The sequence below is a fragment of the Ursus maritimus genome, unplaced genomic scaffold (genome assembly GCF_017311325.1).
Source record: "Ursus maritimus isolate PB19 unplaced genomic scaffold, ASM1731132v1 scaffold_16, whole genome shotgun sequence".
Lineage (NCBI taxonomy): Eukaryota > Metazoa > Chordata > Mammalia > Carnivora > Ursidae > Ursus > Ursus maritimus.
The window spans coordinates 12,089,521-12,095,397 of record NW_024424008.1 but is presented as its reverse complement, the minus strand read 5'-3'; the positions used below and the strand labels follow the sequence as shown (position 1 = coordinate 12,095,397).

At 43.9% G+C, this 5,877-nt stretch overlaps 1 long non-coding RNA gene across 2 annotated transcripts; it reads right to left on the bottom strand.

Annotated features, from left to right (window-relative positions):
* Nucleotides 1-223: 223 nt before the first annotated feature.
* Nucleotides 224-5,821, bottom strand: LOC121102890. Of its 2 annotated transcripts, XR_005834993.1 has the most exons (3): nt 5,391-5,821; nt 524-624; nt 224-406 (listed from the first exon to the last, which is right to left on the bottom strand). It is a non-coding gene; the product is annotated as an uncharacterized LOC121102890 (long non-coding RNA). The 2 variants fall into 2 exon arrangements; XR_005834992.1 differs by having other exon boundaries at nt 224-624.
* Nucleotides 5,822-5,877: the final 56 nt, after the last annotated feature.

Genomic DNA, 5,877 nt, shown 5'->3' with positions numbered 1-5,877 from the left:
CCGCTGAGCAGGGAGCCCATGCGCTCGATCTCAGGACCCCAGGATCATGACCTGAGCCGAAGGGAGACACTTAACCAAGTGAGCCACCCCGGCACCCCATTATTAGCCTTTTTAAATAACGTTTTTCTTTACTGATAAATTTATATAAGCTTATTATAGTAAACAGACAATAAGAAAAATTAGTCACATCCCCACCACTCAGAAATAACCACTCAATATGTTAGTGCATTTCCCTTTAGTATTTTTTATTTGCAGATTAAAAAACTACATCTTTCCGAATAAAGATCCTTCATAACAAATTTGACAGCCACACAACACACTCCATTATCTGTAAGAGCCAGATGACCCAGACATGCGGGAAGCTTTGAGAGTGAAGAGTACAATCGCTCCTGGGTCAGCAGCAGCCCTGAGGGAACACGGGAGGTCTTCAGTAGAGAAAGACAGTGGCAGCTGAGGAGGCAACAGGAGGCGAGTCACTATTCTCCTGGCCCTAGACCCTAATAGGTTAGGCTTTGAAACTTACCTCCTAAATTGCTACCTCTGGTCCCCGATCTCTGCTGCCGTATGTTGTAACACAAGCTGCTTTCTTCAATTTAGGTCACTTTCTCATTCAGAATCTGGCATCTGAAAGAATGAATGTCTGCTGATGTGATGATGTAATGCCCTGTGTGATTTCTACTAGCTAGACGTTTAAAAGAGGGACCTCAGTGGTTTGTTAAAACAAGGGCATTGCTGTCTGAACTCACCTCCTGGGCCTGTTTCAAGACTCACCATCTTCCCTGATAATCCTTGCCCTGCAATTCAAGGACAAAGGAGGAACCCGAAATGAACCTTACAACCTTAATGTTAACCTTCTCCTGAAAACCCTGTACACAGTGGGGGGACCACGTTGCCTGGCACCTTGGTGCGCAAGCAATAGCAGTTGTGAAACATCATTAAGTGGATTAAACTCTCAAATCCATATCCTCGAAAAATCAATGGGTTAGGAGCAATTCCTTTTAAAGTTAAAACCCTATGATTGGCGTCACATCAAATATAAGTACCTGGGCTAGCACAGAATACAAAATCACTATTCTACTTTCTCACTTCATGATTTTTATTTTTTCTATAGCCTTTTTCCTCCTGGTTCATGTTCTTTCATCTATTTAATTTTACTTGTTTATTCATATGCATCACCCATTAGCTTATAAAAGTTAACTTTTGCTCACACATGACATTGTCCAGGTATGTTAAGAGATTTTCTCAAATCCTTAAATTCAGGAATATCACCATAGCATATACGGTACCCTTTCCTCCAACCACCCATCCCCTCAAGAAAAGAAACTCAACACTGTCTAGTTTTGTGTGTTTGTGTGTGTGTTTTGTTCGTTTTTGAGAGAAAAAGCATACACATGCATGCAAGGGGAGGGGGAGATGGTGGGGAGGGGTAGAGGGAGATGGAAAGAGAGAATCTTAAGGTTCCACGATCAGTGTGGAGGCCAGTGGGGGGGCTGGATCTCACGATCCTGAGATCACGATGTGAGCTGAAATCAAGAGTCAGACGCTTAACCAACTGAGCCACTCAGGCGCCCCCAGTGAACTATAATTTTCTAAAAGTGGAAAGGTACCTTAAGTCATGGTAAGAGGCAGGAAAGCTGCTAAGTTGAGGACAAGTGCAGGGCAGTTGGCTGGGCTCATTCATCATCTCATTACAGATTTGAGGGATAATTTGTGGCAAGTCATTCAGCAAGGACTTGCTATATATATGGCCCCTCCCAGGCCATCTTGGCCTACTTTCCAGCCCCATCATGCCATCATGTGCCACACACAAATTCTTGCAATTCCTCAAACACTGCATACTCCTTCCTATCTCTGTGCAACAAAATGGCATTACCTCTACCCGTGCTTTTCTTTATCTTTGAACTCCTCATCCTCAAGTCCCAGCTCAAATGTCATGTTCTCCTAGTTCTCTAGATTCTCATGCAGAGCAATCCCATGGCACTCAGTGCAGATTTCAATACAGTACTTACCACACGAGATTATAATTCCTGTGCCTCTTCCCCAAAGACTATAAGGTCTCTGGGTTCAGTGAACCAAGACTAGTTTGGAGGCTCTTACAGTGGTTTAATAGAGAGATGACCCGAGTGGGGAACAGTGGAAGAAGAGTGAGGGGTCGGAGTCATAAGATGGGAGTTAAGAAGTGACAGGACTTGGTTGATTGGAGGCAATAGAATATAGTGGTTAAAGGGTGCAGGCTTTGCTGCCCAACAGCACAGATTCTAAATGAAGCTCTGCTACTTAGTAGGTATGGACCTTGGACAAGTTACTTTATCCTGACTTTCTTTTTTTAATCTGTAAAACAGAAATCATGATAGCATATATTTCCTAGGGTTGCTATGAAGGTTAATTGATACACATAAAATGCTTAGAACAGTGAGCACCTAGCATATAGTAAGCCCTCCATAAATGTTAGTTGCTGTTTTTGTTGTTATAATAATTACAATTATTATTATTACTGAATATGAAGAGTGAGGGAGAAGAAGGAAATAACGATAAATTCCAGGTTTCTACCTTGAGCAACTAAACATAAGGTGGTGTTTTTCCATAGAATAGACATAAAAGAAATAGCAGTGGGGCGCCTGGGTGGCACAGCGGTTAAGCGTCTGCCTTCGGCTCAGGGCGTGATCCCGGCGTTGTGGGATCGAGCCCCACATCAGGCTCCTCTGCTGGGAGCCTGCTTCTTCCTGTCCCACTCCCCCTGCTTGTGTTTCCTCTCTCGCTAGCTGTCTCTATCTCTATCGAATAAATAAATAAAATCTTTAAAAATAAATAAATAAATAAATAAATAAAAGAAATAGCAGAATTGAGTGAAAAGATGGCAAATTCAGATTTTTATTAAGACTATATTTTAGAGCAGTTTTAAGTTCACACCTAAACTGAGGGGATACACAGATTTCCCATACAACCCTGCCCCCAGGCATGCACGGCCTCCCTTGTTATCAACATTCCCCACCAGAGTGGTCCATTTGTTGCAACCAATGAACCTACATTGAGACATCATTAACACCCAAAGTCCATAGTTTACAAGTTCAATTTTTGATAAGCTGAATGAGAAATGTCTGTGGAACTGCCAAGTACAGAAGTCTAGCAGCTGTAGGATGTCAAAGTCTGTAGTTCATGTGAGAGTTCTGGGATGGAGATACAGATCTGGGAGTCCCTGCACTGGGTAATTCAAACCATGAGCATGGACAAACTTACCGAATCAAGTGTATAAGGAGAAGCACAGTAACTCAATAATATTCGAGGTTCTCTCTCACTTCCCTTTAGCTAGCCTGTTAGTTATTGCTAGGTTTACCCCAAAACTTGGTGACTTAAAATAACAAATATTATCTCACAGTTTCTGTGGGTCATGAGTCTGGGCCACTTAGTTGGGTGCCTCTGCCTCAAAGTCTCTCCCAAAGCTGTAGTCAAGGTGGTAGCCAGGGCTGCAGGTATTTCATGGCATTTATACTACAAGGTTCATTAAAAAAGAAAAAGAAAACCCCAGCAGATCCTACTCGTGGTTACTCTGTAACTTCCAAGGCTAGGTTAGAAGAGCAGCTTCTATCGGTCTCTCTTTTGGGATGCTCACCCACAAAACCCAGCTGCCATGCTGTGTGGAAGCTCAGGCCACATGGAGAGGCTATGGAAAAGCATTCCAGCTGCTAATTCCCACTGAGATCCCAATTGTCAGCCACAACGTGTCAGATGTCAGTAAGGAAGGCTGGGAATCTCAGGGTGTGTCTAGTCCTGGTACACAGTTTTCACCAGTTCTTTCAACTCTATCACTCATCTTCAAGAGTCTTAAGAGGACTATCAAGAGTATGATCCTAGTAAGAATGGCTGTATAGGAAGCTTAATTCTTACTATCACCAAATGGCAGGAACATCTTTATACCTCTCTGCTAACTAGTTGTAAAAGGTGGTGGTTTGTAGTGAAAACACTGAACTTGACCTGAAAAGGAAGGAATTTAATTTCTAGCTGAGTACTAGTAATGTAGCCTGCAGCAAATCACTTACTTTCTCTGATCTTCAGTTTTCTTATCTGTGCAGTGGGCATAATAACAGCCACCCTGCCTACCTTACGGAATTATTATAAAGATCAAAGGAGATAACAGGTGAGAAAAGCATTCTTTTGAAAAGTAAAACACCATGCATACGTGAGACCTATTATGCCTCCTGCTTCGGTTACTCGTTGGGATTTATACAAGAGGCAAAGGAACAAATCCTGCCCTTCTTTAAATTCTTGGTGATATGCCTGTTTGCTTTGACATAGATTTGCTTAAATGCCTCCTCTGAGCCTGTCACCGTAACAGGTGAAGAGCTCCTCGTCATAGCTAAGATCCCTTTTCTTCAGTTATAAACTTGAATAAAATGTTCTGCCATTAGACAAGCACTTTTTACAAAGACACTATGAAAAACGATGTCAAATTGATATGAAATTCTTATACAGGTTTTAGCCAATTTTCTGTCTGCATGATGTGCGGGATTCCGTTTCTGACCAAAGCATTGGCTGCTTTCCTAAATAGCCAGCCACATGTAGCTGTCCCATGGAACCCTGAAACTCTTCATTTCCCATATTACATTGTTAGCTACTCTCAAAGCTTACTCCTCCTCCTGAATTCTCCATCTTGGAGAAAAGAGCCAGCATCCTCTCAATCACTTAGCCTGGGAATCATCCTTGACTTCTCTTCTTGCATTTTCTCCTTCATTTGGATTTTCACCACCTTCTTTCCCTCAGTCTCTGAGGATTTTACCTTTGTAATCGCTCCAGACTCTGCCTCTCTCTCATCTACACGTGGCAACAACTTCCTAATACTCCCCCGGCTCAGAGTGCCCCTCCTCCAGTCTTGCTACAAACAAACGAATCCAAGTTAAAAAAAAATAAAATAAAATCTAACACCCCTCTATTCAGCAGATAGAAAAACAGCTACTCCACATGTCCAGTCATCCAGCCTCAACAGTGCTACGGCACAGGTATGATCATACTGATTTCACAGGCAAGAAAATCTGGCCTAGAAACTGACTGACTTGAATTCCACTAGGTCTCTCATGGCTAAACTCTCGCTCTTCAGTTTAATGCGGCAGGCTTCCCATCTGTAAAACTGGAGCAATAATAACTTTCTCATACAATTGGCATAAAGAGGAAATGAATAATACCGGTAAAGGGCCTGCAACAGTGCCTGGCCCAGAACACTCGGTTACCTTTACCAATTACTTCCTGATTAAAGCCTTCAGTGCTCTTATTACTTCGCTCTTCATTGCCCAACAAGGAAATGAAGCAAGGATTCCAAATCTGATGGACTAATTCTTTTCCCTTCAGCTATGTCCTCCCTGACATAGCCAACTCTTCACCCAGAGTTCATTCGTTACCTCTTTGGGCTCGTTTGCCCGCCTGAGACGCGGGGACACGCGGCTCCCGCACTGGGGCACGACCTAGACTGATGGCGGAGGCTCGGCCGTGAAGCCGTGATGTGGCCAGGCCGGGCTGAGGCCCGCGCAGGTGAGAAGAGCCGTGAACCCATTAGGAGACCTCCGACCTCTAGATGCCTGCGGTCTTTGATTCCTGTCCAAGGCTAAGGCCTCTGTTTCCTCTTTGTAGAAAAAGGAGTGTGTCATTCCTTGTGCTACTTCTCTCATACGGTTGCTGTGACGACCCCGCGATAGGACGTCGGAGAGAAAGTTCAGTTATTTCAAGACCCAAGTATTAGAAACGGCGAGGGGGAGGGGCCCGGCGGAGTCACGTGACCAGCGCGGCTGGGTCCTCTCAAGTCTCCCGGAGCTCGCGCCCGAACAACTCGTCTCTATGGTGGATGGGGCTCAAATTCCGGTGCGGACTAAGTTGCTCTTCCGGGGTGAT